General features: G+C 36.7%; 2 long non-coding RNA genes across 2 annotated transcripts in view; one reads left to right on the top strand and one right to left on the bottom strand.

The window, feature by feature from the left end:
* The window catches only part of LOC140626818 (uncharacterized), a 257,798-nt gene extending 249,782 nt beyond the window's left edge, over positions 1-8,016 (bottom strand). Inside the window, exons 1-5 of the long non-coding RNA XR_012025819.1 lie at positions 7,810-8,016; positions 6,971-7,035; positions 6,339-6,464; positions 4,263-4,347; positions 1,045-1,251 (exon numbers count right to left, since the gene is read on the bottom strand). This is a non-coding gene — a long non-coding RNA (uncharacterized lncRNA). The remainder of the gene's footprint in view (positions 1-1,044; positions 1,252-4,262; positions 4,348-6,338; positions 6,465-6,970; positions 7,036-7,809) is intronic.
* LOC140626819 (uncharacterized) lies at positions 89-21,403 on the top strand. Its single transcript, XR_012025820.1, has 3 exons — positions 89-383; positions 6,376-6,531; positions 21,272-21,403. It is a non-coding gene; the product is annotated as an uncharacterized lncRNA (long non-coding RNA).
* The last annotated feature ends 206 nt before the right edge of the window (positions 21,404-21,609 follow it).

The following is a 21,609-nucleotide window of genomic DNA, read 5'->3' as shown; positions in this document are numbered from 1 at the left end:
TTTGGTGAACAAAGATATATTTTTTAAAAGTTATCTCACACATAGTACAACCAAAACTGTGTAGATTCAAGCCAGGTATTGGAATCAGAACGTGGTTTGCTTTGGAATGGCATAGATTGGAAGGGTTCATTTATTTCTAAAGATTCTAATGATAGCTGGAGGGTCAGGAACAGATGCAGGGATGCAGATAAGAAACATGTGACAATGTTCCTTTAGGGATCAACGTTCCGGAATGTGTGGAGCCCCAAAGGCAGGAGAGAAGTAGAGTATGAAGTTGAGCAGAAGGCAGAATGAAGGAGGATTAGAATTTGAGAAAAGAATGTCAGGATGAGATTGTCTGAGGCAGTACGGGTAGAAACCGAGGGATCCTGTGAACAAGTTTGGTAAGGAAATAGAGAAGAGATGTGGGCTGAAGGGGCTGACAATTAAGGTACAGTGGGCAGATTCAGTTGTGATGGAGCCATGGAGAGGTACAAAAATAGATAACCACAGAATTAATAAGCAACCAAAGTCTACATAAGTCTGACAAAGAGACACATCAGAGTCAGAAATGTCTACTGATGGGTAATGGTTACCTACACATGGAAACTGGAAGCCAGCTCCAAGGCTAGCCCCTGGAGCCTGAGCCAACCATGCCAGACTCTGACCCGCAGGGACAGCTAGTGTCCCTGCTCTGATCTGATCACTAGTGGGGACACTAGCCGGGCAGCCCCTTCTTGAAAGACACTGTTGTGGGCAGAGTAAAACGAGCCTCCCTTCATCATCATCAGCAAACCAGTGATGCACAGCTGGATGGCATATTATTCAGGCAGAAAGGAAAAAGTCCCTTTCTCAGGGTGGACTCATCTCCACAGTGGTTGGGCAGGGCTGACTGCTAAGCCCACGTGGGTCCTGGCCCTGGTATCCTTGTGCAACGCCCCCCAACTGTCCAGCCATGTGAAGCATTCCTGCCTCAGGTACAGGCCCTATAAAGTGGGCTCTAAGTGGTATCAACAGAAAGAAAGCTTCATTCTTCTCTCACTTTTTCATTCAAGAAATACTTACTGAACATCTGACTGGTCTAGGTGTCGTGCGTGAGTGACTATAATCCAGGCATGAATCAGATGAAACCCCACTCAAGGCCAAGAACCTGGCCTGGACTGAAGCTGGTGAGGATGGGCGATCAGACATGACTGGCCTGTGGCAGAGCAGTGCTCCATCCATCTAGCACCATCCAGAAATCTATGTATACCTCTGTAGGTAAATTCATTCCTAAAAAAGAGAGAGAAAGCTCATTAACGAGTGAATACTTTTCTACTTCAAAATCTGGAGTAGAGTTTGCAAAACACAGACTATCAGCATTCCCACGTTTAGACTAAATATGTTTTAACTTCTTCGTAACTAGGAGTACTTTTATCCACATGAATGACTATAAAATACATTGTGGGTCTGGCTTCTGACATTACCTATGTTTAGCCGTGTAAATATACACACGTGTGTAATGCTCTTAGATCTCAGTGTAGGTAAGTTCTTTTCCAGCTCTGGAGTCCTCTGTTTATGAACTCCATTGGTCTATCTCACGTCTAAATGAAAGATAATATTTATACAGCACTAATCGTGCTGCCCTTAGTACTTTACATGTAGTGACATATTTAATCCACTCGAAAACCCTGTGAAAGAGCCAATTTAGAGTTGAGGAAATTTAATGGAGAAAGGGGTTACTGACAGCTGCAAAGTGACAGAGATCTGCATGCAGGAAACCTGTCTCCAGAGTGGCTGCCCTTATCTAAGAGGCCGCTGCTCTCATCAGATTTCTTAGGGAGCAAAAAAAAAAAAAAAAAAAAAAACCAAAAACCCAAGCATCAGTGCAACTGGAAATCTAGGATGTAAATCCAGCAACTACTGAGATGCTTCAGTAGAAGAAGGGGGAGTTGGTGGGGAGCGGGGGTGGGGTGGAGGGGCAGGAGCCTAGACCTCTTGTCTCTTTGTCCTCCCCCCTCTAGACCTTTTTGTTCCACAGAGAAGCGACTCCAACCTACCAAAATAGATGCAAAATAAATTATCTTAGTTGAGATGCCAATATTTTGACTTTATACCTTTAGAGAGCACACACATTCACTTTTGCTTAAAACATACTTATTGCTTATATATATATATCTGGGAAGCAAAACATATTAATCCTATTTTACAGAAAAAGATAGTTTTGCAGATTCTCCTTGTCAGCATGAAAGATGAATATTATCATGTAGTTGTGCTTGCTACATTGCAATTACTTTCTCAGCAGTATATTAATTAGTCAACTGCAGTAGTCTAGAACTCTTTGATGCTAGGTAATGAGATTAATAATAGATTTCTATCCACCCTCCCAAAGCTACAACAGGCATCAAGTACTTCCAATCTGTATTGCCTGTATGTGACATGAAAAAGCTCTTCAGGTATCCACAGTTAAATGGAGACCATCGTGTTCAGCACACCACAGTGTCTAGTGCTTACAAGGGCAACATCTACCAGAACAGCATTCCAATATTCCATTCTACACCGGTGTACAATGGACCGGCTTGTTTCAGTTACGTACATAAAGTCGCAAGTGCTTTCCTGTAGGACTAATCTGATGCTAGCTGCAGCCTGATGGATTGTAGCTTCACAGAAACACAGGCCTGCAGGTTAGGAGGTGCTGGACACACAACAAATAATGTGTGTTGGGAAATGTCTTTTGTCAAAAGCAAACATCAAGAATTCCTCTTCTTGAGGCATTCATAATTTTCTCAAGAGAAAGCTGTTTTGTGTGAAGCAAAAGTAATGGATCATAGAAATATTATCAAAAAATTAAAGCTGGATTATGTATTATAAATCCTTACATGGACATGGAGAAATAATCAAAGCCATACTCATTGTGTATATGGTTCTTCTGCCTTGTACAGTTCAAGCATAGTCTTTTCTTTCTTTTAATGTCTCAGCATACCTTTATTTGGCCAGTGGAAATATGCCACCATGTGTTCTGACGTGCAGAGCTTCCTAATCATGTCAGAACCCCAGTACACTTGCCTTCTCCTAGGGGCTCCCCTCTGGTGAAAGACCAGAAGTTGAGAAATTGAAACCCTACGTTCTGGATTATGTCTCATGACTACTTGAAACATCAGCAATATGAACATGAATTTTAAAGCTTTGCCCTTCTCAATTTCTTACCAAAATATGAGGAGTGATATCTGTGTACTGGCAGTGGTCCGTATCTCTAGGTATTTGTTCAAGATTATATTCACTGACCTCTCTTTCTCCCTCTCTCTCTCTCTCTCTCTCTCTCTATATATATATATATATATATATACACACACATATATGTATATATATATTATTTATATATTATATTATATATTATATATATATTATAAAAAATGAGTTCATTTCAGGAGATGTTTGGCCACATTCTCGTTTGTAGACCTAATGCTCCCAAACATTTGTAGTATGTTAAGATTTTTCTTTTTTATTGCAAACTATAAGAAAAAATATATTATTTATAGAAATATCTTTGTTTATAAAAATATAACAAAGTGTGATTATTAATTGTTGTTCTCAAATACAACTAAATTTCTTTTTTTTTTTTTTTTTTTTTACAACAAAATTTCTAAGCAACTTTCTCAGGAGGATAAATTTCACTTTTGCATTAAAGGGAATATGTGATGTTTGGAAACTTCCAGAGAGGGATCCCTGGGTGGCACAGCGGTTTAGCGCCTGCCTTTGGCCCAGGGCGCGATCCTGGAGACCCAGGATCAAATCCCACGTCAGGCTCCCAGTGCATGGACCCTGCTTCTCCCTCTGCCTGTGTCTCTGCCTCTCTCTCTCTCACTGTGTGCCTATCATAAATAAATAAAAATTTAAAAAAAAAAAAAGGAAACTTCCAGAGATATATGTCTGCACATATTGTCTGTTAACACGGATACTATAGATTAGCGGGGACCTGCCCCATGAGATGACCTCAAAGAAGGGGAAGGAGTAATGACTAGACCTCTTTGCTGCCTGTTCTTTCTGTCCCAGAAGAGGCTAACATAAGGTTCAGAATATTACCCTGCTTGAAAGTAAGAGCTCATGTTCATTGTGGACAAAAGTGTGGTATCATCACTGACTCTAAGCATGAGGAACTGTGAGCCATGAGAACTGCATGTGAATTCAAAGATTGCAGTACACGTGGCTTGGTGTGTGAATGTGTGAGTATGCGTTAGTAAGAGTGAGTGTGTGTGAGTGTGTATGTATGTGGTGAAATTGGAATAATAAAAGCCATAACTTACTAGAATGAGAGTGCCTGCACGGCCTTCCGTTTTTTCAACATCCTCCTTTGACATAGTGGTCACATTATTGTCCTATAAGATTAGACTGATACAGTTAATTTAATGAGAAAACTGACACCACTATTTTTCAGAGCTGACTTAGTATAATCTTCATTTACTCTTATGCTTTGAGTTAGGTGCATTAAGTTGACAATATTAAGTGCACTAGAATGTTCTAAAAGTCTGCTAGGTTGCCATGTGACAGAAAGGGACCTAAGAAAATTTTCAACCTGTGAGATTTGAAATGCATTCCTAGAAAGAATGAATTTCATTGTCAAGTCACATTCCTTGATTAAACAAAGATCCTCTTAAATTCCAACCGTTCTCTCGGCAGGAAGTTAGTCTTTTATCAAAGGTTTTGTTGTTGCTGAATTCCCAGTATGGAAGTGTTCCCTGAGGTCAAGTACACCTTTTCCCTACCCTCTTTAGTTAGCATAGGATAAAGGTCCTATTCATCTGAATCAGGTGCATGTTCACCAACTTTTATGGCTTTGCCTGGGGTGATAAAACTGTGATTGAAGGTTCCAGTCCAATTTCAGGACTAGAAAGAGCCTGTTTTCTCTTCCCTTGCATATTAATGGCTGATGTTCCTCAATTTTATTTGATTATATCCTTTAAGGCGAGGTTAAGAAAATTTTTGTATCATTAGAACCTTAAATATTGAACATGCTTTGAGCTCTAAAATAAATATGTATTTTGTTCAGTTTTCTATAGTTTATTATTTTAACTCTATTTAATTTATACAGAACCATCTTTTTAAAGGACTACAGATTAATATCTCTTAGAAGACTGGTATTCTGAAAATGGAGTTTGAGAAATTCTTCTTTAAAGCTTTGTCTCCTATTGAAATGCAAATGAGATTACCCATTAAGCTGTACCATTTCACTAAGTATAAGTTCTATTTATCAAATCTTTTCCTAACAAGTTTCAAAGATGGGAGGAGGAAGGACACTGATGTTGGTAGGAAGTTGAATCCTGGCCTCTTTTACAGTTTTGTTTGAGCACATTCTCGGGCACATGTGGTCAAAAGAATTTTTAAATTGAGGCATAGAGCATTCCACTCCAGCCAGGAGCTATGGTTATTTGGAAGCACATTTGAACATATCATTGATTTACTGAAATCAAAGAATTAAGTGGTTTTCTGTGTGGTATATTAATTTTCGAGTGAGTCACTTTTCTGCATATTAATGTTTTTAGATAATGTTTATGTAACAGGGATATCATAAGCAAATTACAACATTTTAAAAGTAAAAATCAAGGACTTTCAAGGTTGTGAGGCTTAGTCATGATCTTATTATTATCTTGGTTTCTAAATTATTATTACCGCTACCATATTGTCTCTTCAGCACCACAATCACCACATATTTTCCCTTTATTTATTTTTTATTTTTTTAAGATTTTATTTATTTATTTATTTATTTATTTATTTATTTATTTATTTATGAGAGACAGAGAGAGAGAGAGGCAGAGACACAGGCAGAGGGAGAAGCAAGCTCCACGCAGGGAGCCCGACATGGGACCCGATCCAGGGACTCCAGGACCACGTTCTGGGCCAAAGGCAGGCGCTAAACCGCTGAGCCACCCAGGGATCCCCACATTTTCCCTTTATTTCCTGGGATAATAGAGTTGGTGGCTATTATGGGTGAATTGTATCCCCTGAATTCTCCTGTTGATGTCCTAACCCCCAGGACCACAGAATGTGAATGCTTTTGGATATAAAATATTTATAGAGTTAATTAAATGAGGTCATCAGAGTGAGCTTTAATCCAATTTGACTGGTCTCCTTACAAGAGGAGGTGATTAGACATGGACAGAAAGATGACCACTTAGGAACCCAGAAGTCAGCTATCTGCAAGCCAAGAGATGAGACTTCAGGAGAAACCACACACACTGACACCTTGAGCTTGGAACTTCCAGCCTCTGGAATTGGGGGAAAAAAAATACTTTTGTGCTGTTTACCTCATCCAGACTGTAGTATTCTGTTATGACAACCTTAGCAGACTAATGCAGTGATTATGCAGGGTATTTTCTACTTACCCCTCCAAATGCAGTCTCTGCTTCTCTTGCTCCGCAGAAGCTGATCTTCATGAACCCTGATCAAGGCTTCTCTTACCCAGTGTCTTCAAGCTGGGTTTCAGTAAAAAGGAAGCATCGGCAGAGGAACTGTGACCAGGAGGAGAGTAAGATACAACAATTATCCTCCTGGCTTCTTCAGGCTGGGTGTCTTCAGGTACCTGGCCCTCATTAAAAACTGCAACTCCTATTCAGCAACCCTCATAGCTTCAGCTTACTGGCTTAGGTTTCTAATTAACCTCCCTTCACTTGTCCAAAGTCTAAGGCTGGTAAGACTCTGTCTGTAGCTCCCTGCTCTGGCACTTCCCTCTACCCGCCCACACCTTGTACATAGCCCCCTTATTGGCATCCTCAGTGACCTCATTTGAGCCTGCCAGCTGCTACTGCCAGGGCACTGAGGCCACAGTTTAGTGAATGTGAAGGAAACAGTCTACTCTTAGCAAGACCAGATCAAAAAGTCAATGTTACCTGATTGGAATATGTACTTTACGGTAATACACTGTCGCTTTTTTCCTATTCCTTTATATTAAATCTGATAGTGCCTCAAATAGATGGTACAATCAATGAATAATTAGTGAGTAGCTATCTTACAATACCTTTTAAAGATGTTCATCTGCTAGAGTTGATGCTTTTAATCTCCAACACATAATTGCAGGTTACTCTAAGGAACCAGAGAGGCAGAATTAATGTTAGCATTTCTTAATTCACATGGTCTCAAAACGTTTTCTCACTCAACCTCACCCTATTTATCTCTTTTTTTTTCCTATAAGGGTTTAAAGGTATTCACAAATCTAGAAATTGGGGAAAGTGAAAAACTGGGTTTAGTAAATGTAATGTGTATTAAATATCATTAACTCTTATTTATATCGAGTGAATCCTTGAAATTAAAACTATGTTAAGATCATTGTACTCTAAATGATATAAAGTAATTACCAAACATACTCTAATACACAAATAAATCACCAACCAATTCTAAACTTATGTAATTTATCAGATTTCAAGACTTTTTAAAATTTTATGTTTTTCATAAGCCATTTGTAAATATGCTGTGCTAAATATTTATAATAATTGTACTTCTGCTGCCATCTAGACTTTAAGGGAAAGCATTGCATGCAGACTTCTTTGTATTGGATGAGTTGATGCAGAAAAAAGAAATGGTGCAGAAAAGGATTATCTGACAATATCTGGTTTATTAATTTTAACAAACTGTTGAAAAAAAAGTTGTAGGAAACTTACAAATAAATTCATTTAGTTGTTACATAGTCTAATATATGTAAGCTTGGTTTATTTGTTAATCTTTAATGGAAGAGGAAAGAAAGGGGAAATATATGTGTAAAAGGATGAAGCAACTCATATTATTTCAAGAAGTTTTAGGTAGAATAAGCAACACTGTAAATTAACATGATCAAGTAAGGTTTACAGCAGATGTACTTACTCTTTTAACGTTGATCTCCGCAATTAAAAGTAATCTACAACCATTATGATATGTCTGCCCCCACCGTTAAATATTCATAAATTTCATTGGGAAGCCTAGAGTGAAGCTATAAATGTCAGGCTTTGGAGGGAGTTGGCATCAGGTCCGAATCCCAGTTCTGACACTTACAGGCCATGTGAACTTCAGCAAGTTGCTCAGCCTGTCTGAGTGTCATGTTCCCCATCAATAATAAGGAGATAATATTACCTGTCAGGTAGATTTGTTTTGAGGATTAAGTCTGGTGACATAATACCTGTGCTAGACACAATGTTCAGGACATTTTACCTGACAGTCTAGATACCATCTGTCTCAGCCTTCAAGCCAGGAGTCTCACTGAATTTCCGAGATGCTCTAATCCTTCCCTACACAACCAGAAAGTTACCTTTAATATTTAGCATGTATTATCTTTGCTGTTTAATTTTCTGATTAGAAATTTTACCCACACTTACAAAATTCAGATGCTGCAGAAAGAAATCTATCATCTAATTGATGATAGATATATGATAGATCGATAGATATAGATAGATAGATGATAGATAGGTAGATAGATGATAGATAGATAGATAGATAGATAGATAGATAGATAGATAGATGATAGATAGATAGATAGATGATAGACAGAGATGTACAGTCCCTCACAATTCTACTTTCATATCATCCCCAAAAGAAATCTACTATCAAGGTACAACATGGATGGCTCTCTTTATTTTTCTTTTTCTATACATCTACTGGCATAGATTCTATTATCTTTATACTAACAAGATCATTGTGTACATTTTATTGTAAGTTGACTCTTAACAGTAACACCCTGATCTGAACTTCACTCGGTTTGACACCTATTCTAGCATTTTTTTCACACTGGAGAATTAGATTTGAGAGAAACACTGAAAAAATAATGCAAAATATTCCTAGACATTTCTTAGAGAAATTAAAGTATCCCCGAAGTACCAATCTTCCTTCAATGGCTGCTTGTCTTCTCTTGCTTGCTGCCTCCTCCAGGCCCGGCAGGCCCCAGGTTTTAGCTAACCTACCTTTGCCTCTGTTCATAAGTAACCACGTTACCTGGCACCTCTTTCCTTCCTTAGAGCAATTTAGTTCTCTCTTAGCTTATCGCAAAGGTAGAAGATTTCCTGTAGGTCCTGCACAAAATGCCAAGGATTGCGGGGTCAAGGGTAGTAATTATTGTAAGTAATTTTTTGTCTGTTTGTTTTTATTACATTGCTTTTCAACAAACTTTTTCACTTGAAAGTATTTCCTGGGTAATGTAACAACCAAGGTCTCCACCAGAAAAAACATGGTAGACTCAGTGGATTTAACCGAGGAACTGTCTTTAATGAAAGGACCCTTTATAGAAGAGAATTGAGGGAACACTCAGGGATGGTTAATGCTCCCAGGGAATAGCAATACTGAGAAGCCATGAGAAGCACTAGGCCAGTTGGCCACGGGAAGCAACGGTACTATAGATGCCCAGAGAAAGCTCTAACACTGTTCTAGCTTACATTTTAACCCTAGAATTAGGCCAGTGCTGAAGTTGGAATGAATTCTCTGAGCTTTGTCTCCTCCTACTTCTCTTAAGGAGAACCTGATTGGACAATGTAGCATAAAGCTGCATGGAGAAAGAAGGTGATTAGATGAAGGAAAGGAAGGGGAAGGAGGGGGAAGGATGCTGCAAACAGAATGTACCCAGAACTCCTTTAATACATGGACATATAGGATTTCTTCTCTACAATTAGTTGTCCTAGAGCTGGGAGGCAGAGAAATATAGTTTGTCTTCTGCTTATCTTCTCCTTTCAAATTTTCCTCTTTAGTAGGCTCCAGATTATTTTAAAGAAAATACATCTGTTTCTTAATAGCATGAATTTAATCATTTTATATCCACTAACATGGGCTTGGTATAACCTAAAAGTTTAATAAACTGAATTGAATTGAAATCTATACAAAATAGATTTATAAAGAATTCATGTATTCTTAATATAAATAATGATTGAAGCACAGTGCTATCCCAAATTCCTGAACATTTATACATGCAGGTTACTGAATGTATCATATATAGTGTGGCTGAAAGCTGCATGGGGCTCCCTTTGTAAACAACATCAGTTTATTTAAAAGTCCACTCTAAATGAATTATTTTTCAGTATGCATCAATTAGCCATTGTTAAGCATCAAAACCCATCTAAACTTAGTGGCTTAAAGCAAGTACTATTTATTACTTCTCATAACTCCCTTGGGTTGTCTGTCTGGAAATTTCTTCCTTTGGTCTTGTTTAGAGTCACTCATGTGGCTGTAATCATCTGATGGCTAGACTGTGACTGGAAGCCCTGTGTGTTGAGCAGTTGATACTGGCTGTCATCTTGGGAATCTTTGTTTTCCTTCATAGGCCAGCCCTCTTATCCTGCCATAGAGTAGACTTCCATACAAAATGATGATTTTGAGTTCCAAGACTGCAATATCTAATCTTGGGAGTAACAACAGTGTCACTTCTTCCACATTCTATTGGTCAAAACAAGGCAACACAGGTTCTAGAGGGGAGAAAAGAGGATCCAACTCATGAAGTAGTTAAGCATCGAAACAGGCATACTTGGTAGAGAAGAATCTGTCATCTTGACAAATGATATCCCACAAAGATCTAACTGGTTATTTAGCAGTGTTATCCAAATTAATAAGTTCTCTTGGATCCTTTTATACAGCTTATATTGTTCCTCGCTCCTGTGAGCTTACAGTTACTCATGTTTATAGGTCGGTATTGACCACAATACTCTAAACTCTAGGTAAAATGATGAAATGTCTTTATCTTTGCAATCCAATTGCATTATTTGGTATTTGGTTGTCAGCACCAGATAAGCCTTTCTCTTCTCTTCTCCTTCTGTTCTGTATCTTGCCAAACTTTTAAGAAAGCCCAGGTGTTCTCTCCTTTAATGACAATAAGAGTTTCAACCCACACAAGTGTCTAATGACACAGGAGCCCTCAAACCTTGCCCCACACCTCAAACATCATGAAAATCCCAAGCTTGTCACATTTCCCTATCTTCTTAAGCCATTTGGGATCAGCTTTGGAGGCCTGCCCCGCTCTTCCTAGAAATACTAATTATGTAAGTAATGAGACGTGTGTGTGTGTGTGCGTGTGTGTGTGTGTGTGTGTTTCCATCCATTTTGACAGTTGAACCAAATTTTGAATCTTAAGAGTGGCCACAACTGTTGACATCGTGAACAGGATTGTCTGGACAATAGCAACCACTACCAGCAGTATTTCTTTTCTTGTTTTGGCTTGCTAACTGGTTCTGCTACCGGCTGACAAGCAAACCGTTTGAACTGTGCTGCTTTGTGCGGCATTTACTGAATTCTACCTAAGTTGGATATTTTGATAACTAACATTTAGGGACAGGAGTTTGAAATTAGATGCTTCTTATTGTGCCTCTGGATCATATACCCATTCCCAGGCATATCCGTGTGTCTTAGATTGATTCATGTGTCCAGATTTCTTTTTTGTTGTTGTTTTAGATTTTATTTATTTATTCATGAAAGATAGAGAGAGAGAGAGACTGAGAGAAAGGCAGAGGGAGAAGCAGGCTCCATGCAGGGAGCCTGATGTAGGACTTGATCCCAGGTCTCCAGGATCATGCCCTGGGCTGAAGGCAGCACTAAACCGCTGAGCCACCGGGGCTGCCCAATGTGTCCAGATTTCAATATAAATTATGACTAACCCTAGACTATAGGAAAAGAACCTTATCCTGTGACCGTTGGTTATGTGCCTCACCAGACATTGGTCCCTGTTTATACAGTACCCTCTCCAATAAGTGACCCACGGCACAGTCATTCATATGGAGGGAGAAGAGCACTATGTAAAGAGCAGTCATTATTTGAAGATTTGAATTACTAAGGTCCACACTCCAAAGGATAGATGTCTTATTAGGACTCTACAAAATGCCTTTACTGCTGCTTTTGCATTTTGCTGCTATCTCCAGAAAACACCCTTATCCTTAGGGTTATAGGGTAAACACATAGCAACTCTGTGGCACAACCAATGAGTTTAACATATCCCTGGGGGAAACCTTTACCCCTGGTAATACTGATTTGAAGCTATATGGAGGAAGGAATTTATAAATAATTGCAAGGTAGAGAAATCGTCTCATAGTCCATCCAGTAACCTACACACACACACACACACACACACACACACACAGAGAGAGAGAGAGAGAGATAATGAGAGAGAGAGAGAGATGTCAAGGGAGATGAGACCAAATAACAAAACAAAACAAAAGTCCCTCAGAAACTTGCATATAGGTGAAGGAGGAAATTAAAAATAAAACAAAAAGCTGAAACAGAGGTCCACAATTTAACTGAATTAGAAATCCAAAATTTACTAAAAGAATTTATATAACAAAAAGATGAAATGGTTATGATTGGCTTGTACACATCTACAAAATATATCCTGAATTAATCTTAACGTCTGATAAAATGCACCAATTAGAAAGCCTTCATGGCCTTAATCATTAGTAGGGTACAAGTTACAGTTATATGAGCAATTCCACTAAATTTCAACAAAGTACTCCTTATAATCTTAGGGGAATATAAATATGAAAGGGAGGACAAACAAGTGTGCCTCACCTTAGCCATTGTAACTATTGCCCTATCTAAATTCCTATGATCCTAGCACACATAGTCCTAAAACATTGGGTAGTGAACATGGACAATGTGATGCAATGAGTAATACATTAAAATTAATTTTTGGCACTTACCAATTGGCTTGACACCATCAGACTCTCTTGGACCTCTCCCTTCCCCCCCCATTAAAAGTTAATAAGCTCCATGTAAAATAAAATAGGATTTTCCAGGATTGAAACCCATTACACAAGACCTATTTAGAAAAGGAGCAATTATCCTCATGGATTCTCCATTTAAGAGACCAATTTGGTCTGTTTTTTAAGTTGGAAATAAAGAGACTCACAGTGGATAACTATAACCTTAATGCTGTGTTCCCACTCATTCCAGTCCTATATTGTGCCAGAAGAGTCCACCACTCCTTTTAACCCCTTGACTATCTGGAAAGTCCCTTGGGGTAAACTGAGCAAGCAGCAATGACAGCTTATATGTTTTATTAATGGAATCACTACTATGCTCACTGGAGAGCTTCTGCTTCTTATTCCTTAACTGGGATAATCCCAATAAAGGATAAACACAAAGGTCAGTAGCTGGCCAGATTTCAAGTAATCATCTTAGCACTGATGCCCTGGCCAGCAATCAGCTTCATCTGCACATTTTTACTGATTCTTGAGCCATTGCCAATGATCTTGCTTTGCTGTCTGGCCTGGCCCATGGCAGTAATAAGAACAATTCCTTGTCTGAGGTTGCCCACTTTGGGTAAAGAATTCTGGCAATTTCTTGCTTTATAGATATTCAAAATCCAAATCAAGTTCACATATATCTCTGTACATATTCGAGTCACCCTACAAGTCGCCATCAAGACACTTCTTATTCTCTGTGGAGTTCTACATCAGTTCCACATTATCAGAAGTGACTCAATTTATTTCCCCAAATACGCAATGTTGGGCTCTTGAACAAGGCATTCAATAGAAGAACTTTCATTTGCCTTACTGACATCTGGCTGCAAGCCTCCTAAACACAATAGTGGCTTATTTAAACAAGTTCTTACTCAACTGGATAAAATATAGTACAGTTTTGTCATCAACTGAGCATCTGGTATGAAGAATAATGAAAGAGGCTGATTCCATTTTTTTATGTTTCAGGGCTGCCATCTTTGAAGCTTCACTCTGTCCTCTTCCCCTTCTGCTAAATATTTTGGCAAGTTGATAAGAAACTTTGAGTGCTCCCTCCTTTAGTGCCTGTGGCAGTTTAAAGTCACACAGGCCCATGCCAGAGTGGTAACTCTCACTGCATTCTCACTTGCTAAACACCACATAAACTCCAAGCCAGTCTCTTTCTCCTGCTCTTTCAAGCCATGCTCAGACTAGCTTTGAGGACCAGCCCTGCTTTTCCACCAATGCCTCATTACATAGGCAATAAACCTTTCAGATCCTTTTGGCATGTGTGTGAGTGGCATCTTTAGCCTTGACATCAGATCAGTTTGGGGGCAGAAGCAGGGGCCATCATGCTTCTTCAGAGAGACTACAACAATCTTTTAATCTTATTTTTAGGAAGACAGTGTGATTTAATGAAACAACATAGACTTTGAAGTTAGACAAACATAGATTTTATTTCTGAACTGCTACTTCTTAGCTAAGTAACCTTTGAGCAAGCTGCTTACTATGTCTCCGACTCAGCTTACAAGACATGAATAAGTATTTCCAAGATCAAAGAGTGCAAAGCTGATATGAAATGAGTACTCATGTAAATAAGGAAGGACTCAAGAAAGATTTTCCTATTTAAATGTTTGTCACATTCATTTGATGTTTGTATCCTGAATCTGCCTATAAAGGTGGCCTAATTTCCAACGCCATGTTAAGAAAAAGGTTCCATAGAACGAACAATCTTATCTTCATATGGTCAACAGCCTTGAAAAAATATCCTCTTTCTGCCCTTCAAATTACCTGTTTCATTCTCTTTCCTTGTTGCCAGATCTACTTAATCATTTCTGTTTTCCTTTTAGTCCCTGAATACAATAAATACCCTTCAAAAATCATTTTGCTTAACATTATGGATTAAAAAGTGCTTAACTCAGTTTATGTGCATGTTTGGACTATAGGACAACTTATAAAGACTATCTGTGATTTATACAAGTTAGTAAAGAAGCCATTCTCTAGTGGTGGTAAAAGAAAATTCTTCTACTGATGTGATATGGAGATGTGTCAAATCATGGGCACATCACTTTGGTAGCATTCAAAAAGAAAAGGCTTATTGGTTAAGAGATGACTGTATTTTAATCCTGTACCTCTCCTTATTACCTAAGACTTATAGCAATTTACTGAACTCTTTTAAATCTAGGTTTCTTTATCTATAAAATAAGAAATATACTTGTGACTACATAGTGCTGATTTGAGAATAAAGTGAAATAAAGCACCGAAAGTGCTGAGCATCTGGTATGAAGAGTAATGAAAGTGTTCAGAACAAAGATTAACAGATAAGATACTTGCAAATGTATACAAGTTGTCATTAATACACAGTGTGAAAAGGAGAACTCTCCCTGAAGAGGAATGTCTATGAGCTCTCTCCGGTTTCCTGCCATGATATGGTATTTGAATAATGTAGGAGGTTGATCTTCTATATACACACATCTGATTGCATCAGAAATTCAGGATTAAAGTTATTTTCCTTCTTTGGTTTCGATGATGTACAGCTTTCCAGGCATACACTGAATCAGGCATTACCTGATAGACTAAGAAAATAAGATACCATGGAATGCTCAAAACAATGGCATTTAAGGATGACTTCTATGACTATAACACATAAAATGGGTGCAGTGATTTAAAAATATACATACGGGGCACCTGTGTGGCTTAATCAGTTAAGTGTCTGACTGTTGATTTTGGCTCAGGTCATGATCTCAAGGTGGCAAGATCAAGCCCCAAATTGGGCTCCATGCTGGGAGTGGAGCCTGCTTAAGATTTTCTCTCTCCCTCTGCCCCTCCTCACTTGAACTCCTTCTCTCTCATAATAATAATGATGATAATAATAATAATAAGTCCACACACTTTAAAGTGTCTCCCTTCAAAAGATGATCATTAATTTTATTCTTCTTGAATGTGGGCTGAATTTAGTAACTCATTTCTAATGAACAGAATGAAGCAGAAGGATGCTATGTCACTTCTGAGACTAGCTTATACAGACAACACAGCTTCAATTTTGGGTTCACTCACATTTGACTGGATCTATTGGGAAGCCAACTGACATGTCATGACAGGCAGACTTCAGAGAGACCCATGTGTAAGGACCTGAAAGTCTCTGAGAAATAGCAAGAAAAGCACTGAGACTTGAAAACTGCCACATGAGTGAGGTTGGAAAATTATCCACACCAATTGAGCCTTCAAATGAGAAAACAGCCCTGGCTGACAGTTTTACCACAACCTCATGAGACACCATGTGTCAGAGACATCCAGCTCCATCAATCCCTGGTTACTGACCTGTAACACTGAAAAATAATAAATCTCTGTTGTTTTAATTTGCTTAGATTTAAAGGTAATTTATTATTTAGCATTAGATAACTAATACAGAGAAACTAAAGTTTGCTAGATTAATTTAAATGTGAAAAACTAGAAATTAGACCACATAGATGCAGTACAAATGGATGTAAAATACCTTTTATGAAGATTAGAAATAATCTTCTAGATCTAGAAATATATATATATATACACATATTTATGGCATATATACAGACATTACATCAGAATGCAATGTATATTATATTCATCATCAGAAAAACTTACTAGTAAAAAATTAATTTTAGTGTCTGACTAGATGAAATAGAGGTATAGAACTTTGAGCCTAGAAGAAATCATAATAACACAAATTGCTGATCCAACTTGAATTTAAAGAATAATAACAGTTCTCAATTTCACATTGTGTTACATCAACAGCTCCAGTGACATAGGCAGCAATCTCAATAATTTGTACTGAAAAGAATATAATATATGTCAAATTACAACCATGAATTTGTGAGCAAATAAACTCCATATAATAATAAAATGTTGCAATAGACTCACAGATAGGGTCATTTCAAGGACTCACTAATATAACCTTTGTCTGCCTATTTTTAAAGGAAAAGAATCCTTGATATTTGACCACAAAGATTTTATTCCATGTGAGAAAGTTACTGAAAATTTGGAGAATAATGGCTATAGTGCAAAAATGTGAATTCTATTAGAACATGTATGGTAACCTGACATCATAAAACTATAAAATGAACGATAAAACTTTAAAAGGAGTAACTTCTAATGAGGGATAGAATCATCAGTTCATAAATTTTATGGTTTTCCAATTAGGTTTTGTGGTTGATAGATCAGGCTAAAGTTTAAAACTAAGAGCTCATGACATCTGTAAACATGAGAAATTGCAACTAGTGTTGATTAGAGAATCTCCCTTAACATACACACACATAAAATATACACATTCAACAATGAGTTCACCATATTTTTGTGAATTGGATAGTTCTTAACCTAGGAAACTTAATATGTGTTCCTGGACAGAGGTTATTCTAAAAGTTTTCCATATCCTTATAGATTCATTTTTCTAAGTAGGGATACACACACATAAAATGTACACATTCAACAATGAGTTCACCATATTTTTGTGAACTGGATAGTCCTTAATCTAGGAAATTTAATACGTGTTTCCTGGACAGAGGTTATTCTAAAAGTTTTCCATATCCTTATAGTTTCATTTTTCTAAGTAGAGATATTAAGAACACATGATCCGGAGGACTGCCAGCTTTTAGGGGCATAATTCTGTGCATACAGCATTGAGATTTTGCCAAAGTAGCCCTACATTCCACAACAAAGAATAAATTAAATGCATTGAAAAAATACTTATTTATTAACACATAATTGTCCATAATACTTTAATTCACTTTTTAAAGCTCCTTTCTCATTGTACAATTTTCCATGTGAAAATAATTTTCTATAATTTACTTTTTTCAATAATTCTACCAGTTTATACATAATCAAGATGGTTATTTCTTTTTGGTAAAGTTGGAAGTAAATGTTGCCATTTTTTTCATGTACTTTGTGAGCCATTGGAATCACAAATAAGACTCACGGAAAAATATAAAGACCTCATATAATGTTATAGGAAAGCCTACTTAAGATTCCAGAAAATTTAAAATCACACCATGTATGTTCTTTCCAACTTTTTTAAACGTCTATTTCTCATGAAGAAATATAATAAAATCTATGCAATGAAAAATATTTTTTTACTTGTCTTCTTGGGCCTCAGGGTACATCATTGGCTTTGCTGAAAAATCTGAACCACATGTTAATGGAAGAAAAATGCCAAAAGATATAAGGAATGGTGGCAGCTACTGAACAAATAAATTAGGTTGAGTCCTTGGAGTATGTAGCAAAAAGATAAAGGATCTATGGAAGGTTGAAGAATTTAGCGATCTTTTCTTTAGACCTGGGTTTGTATTCATTTCTCAACTAAATACCCATATAATCTTGAATGTGACTTTAAAACATTATGAACCACAATTTCTTCATCTGTAAAGTTATTAAGAGTACTCACTTCCAATAATTGTTGATAATATGAAGGTAAATAATATATTTGAGGCACTTAACATAGAACCTAGCGATCAGCATACTGCTGGCCATAACGTTTGTTGTGTATGTGTATAAAATTTGTTGACTATTTTATTATTATCCCCATTATTAGTGATATAATTAATACTCTCACAATCATCAATATTGCAAATAGATACTATTGTTTATTTTGAATTTATAAGGAAGCAGAGGTGCTGAGAGTTTAAATAATTTGCTTGTATTTCCACAGCTAGGTAGTGATAGAACCATGATGTGATTTTAAGTTTTCCTGACACAAAACTCATGTTGTTTTAATGTACCATAACACCTCTCTCTTCTTTCAGAGGTGGAATAGAATCCATAATTCCTCCATAGTATATAGTCTAGCTGGGTTGATGGTGAGGTTGTCAGAATAGATATAAATTACTCAGATAGTTAATCTTTTAAGTAGATAGACTTTAAACTACCCTGAAGAGTGACCAGAAAATTAAGGTAGGATTATATATAATATCTATATATTTCTTTAAAGTCAAGATGAATGACAAGGAAGATATGCCAATTGTTGCACTGACAAAATAGACAGTATTATGGCAGCTTAAAAAAATCCAGAATATATATTTATAATAGTCTTTTACACCATCTGTCTCACAAGTGTCAAACTTGGCTTAAGTGTCTGACATGCACAGCTGGTGATGGGCTGCTGTGATCCATCTGCATATATGCCTCATGCCAGTGGCTTGACTGGTACTAATTTGGGGAATCTGTGCTCTAAAAATATTCATTTTATAGCTAATAAGTATTTATTTGCTGGTATGTGTGTATTCAGAATGTCTCATATAAAACAGTGCCACCAGGAGAATAAAAAGAAGTAGTATTTGAGTTTTCCTAGTAGCTTCTTGTAGATATGGTTCTAAATACCATAAGCACAATTTGCTCATTTTAAAAATAGTAATAATAAACTTCTCATAGGATTGTTGGATAAATGAAATAACACAATTCACTAAGCACTGTGTTTTACATATAGTAAATATACATTAACTACCACTACTATTATTCCTACTACCATTATTGTCATTACAACTAGTACATAATGCAAGGAAAATTACTTGAGATAGAAAAATTAAAAACAACAAAATCAACTAGAGGCAAACTAAAAGGTTTATCATAAATATAATGAAACTTGAAGAAAATAAGGGTGTTGTAATTAAAAGTATATAGCCTTTTAAGTATACATGTTAGGAGAAATAATAAAAAAGTCAATAATAATCAAGACATAAAAGACGAAACTTCTGGACATCAAGAATTAGCAAAACTAAATTTTAAAAAATCCCAGTTGATAAAAATTATTTGAAACAATAAAGGAAATTTTTAATATCCTTGATATGTAAAGATCTTTTCAACTAAGTAAAACAGTGAAAATTCCATTTGATAAACAGCCACATTACATGAAAAGACAATATTCAGAAATATGAAAAAAATTGTTAACCACATGAAAAATGGTTATCCTCATTAACAAGGAAAGATAGTCAAATTAACCCAATGATAACTTATTTTTATTTAGCAATTAGCTATTATCAAATGATATTAATAATATTCAGTATACAGTAGATCAGTTTGTTAATATCTACAGAGTGTGAGTATAAATCTGTCGATATGTATCAAGAAATTTTTAAAAGTTAGCCGGGTGGGGCACCTGGGTGACTCAGTTGGTTAAGCATCTGACTCTTGATTTTGGCTCAGATTATTATCTCAGGGTTGTGAGATTGAGCCCCACAATAGGCTCTGGGCTTGGTGTGAAGCTTGTTTAATGTTCTCTCTCTCTTTTTCTCTCTCTCCCTCTGCCTCTCCCCCACCTTCCCCTCCCTCTCTTAAAAATAAAATAAAGTTAGCTTGGTAATTTAACTCCTACTAATCTATCATAATTAATAGCAATTCAGACAAATGTTTGTTCTGGAAACAAGTCAAATATCCCCCAAATTAAAATATTTCATATAAATTTACATTGTTAGATATTTCTATTACAAAATACAACTGTTAATAGTCATGAGAAATTTTAAGAGAAAAAATATTGCAATATGAAAGTACTGGGAAGAATTGCAAGACTACAGGGCCAACTTTGTCCTGCTCTGCTCCTACTTACATCCTGGGATTCTGTAGGTTTCTGCAGAAGGGGAAATAACAATGACACAGGTTCCTGTCCTTGAGACATTCAGGAGGTTTTTCTCAGGATCAATGGAGGGCAGAGCTCAGGCCTGCCTGGGCCTAGTCACCAAAATCTCCTGCTGCAGTGCCTGTCAGCCCAGCCTCCACTAACCCCTCATGGTTCTCAGCAGCCTGGATTTTGTCAGCTTGGACTTGCCACACCTTCGGTAGGACTTGACCCTTGCTGCAAACAATAGGTCCTGGGCACATTTGGAGGCCACTGTTGCCCACCACTGCTTTCATTAACAGTGAATGTGAAATTACTGATGATTTTTATTTTCTTACTTCACATTATTTTAGACTCCTTAGGAGAATCACAAAACTGCTTTATAATCGGGTTATAATTAGACAAAATGGTAGGTTAGGTCCATAAAAGCTATGAAGCACAATTGGGATGTCATAGGAATTCTGTGCACTAAAGATATTTTTGAAAATTGATGTTGATGATGCTTATTGTCCAAATTCTGATGCCTAAATGAGAAAGACTGTCCAGCCCTAGAGGAATGAGGAGTCAAAAGGCAATAGAACAAGGACAGGTATAATGTCTTCATTTGTCTCTAGTGAGAGTCAATTCATCTCCAGCTTGAACAAAGAGGGAAACACTGATGTTTCTACAAAGGCGGAAACGAAAGGAAATCTTTAGCTTATTTTTTTTTTCTGAAAACCAACATAACGAATTGTTTGATTCTCATATACTGCATAACAATTATATGCTGTGACAAATTGTTTCTTGAGATTGGTTCCAGGTGCTGCACTTGATGCGTAATAAAGGAACTCAGAGAAAAATGAATCATTTTCATTTTTTATAAAACTAATGTGAACTAAATGATTAGAACATCTTATATCCACTGCACTGTTTTCCTCTCTTTCTTTTTCTCTGTCTGTCTCTCTTCTCCAGTTCTCTCCAATTTAAGGCAATTGAGTTATGACACATTTTCCTTTTTCCAAAAGAAATGTGTATTCAATAACAAAAGAAAACTATTTTAAAGATGTCATTTTTTAAAAGGCAATGGTAAATGACGCTTATTCTTTTTCAGAAAGAAAATAATTGCTTTAGTTGAAGAAAAGGGGAAAATTCTAAACTGAAAGAAAAAAGGCAAGCTGGAATTTAAAGGAACTTCTGTATAAGCAACAATCAAACACCTGTTGTGAAAAATATGATTAGATAGGTATGTAGATATGAATATAGATTAGATGTGGACATCCATATCCACTATATATATTTTATATATATATATATATATATACACACACACACCAATACATATATGTGTGTTAGTATATACATGTTTCCTTGATAGATTTATACATATACATACATAAATATATATTAAATATTATATTGTATTTATTATATTATATTATATTGTATTAT

This window comes from Canis lupus, chromosome 38, assembly GCF_048164855.1.
Source record: "Canis lupus baileyi chromosome 38, mCanLup2.hap1, whole genome shotgun sequence".
Taxonomy (NCBI): Eukaryota; Metazoa; Chordata; class Mammalia; order Carnivora; family Canidae; genus Canis; species Canis lupus.
The sequence above is the reverse complement of the archived record's forward strand: the minus strand, read 5'-3'. Positions and strand labels throughout refer to the sequence as shown.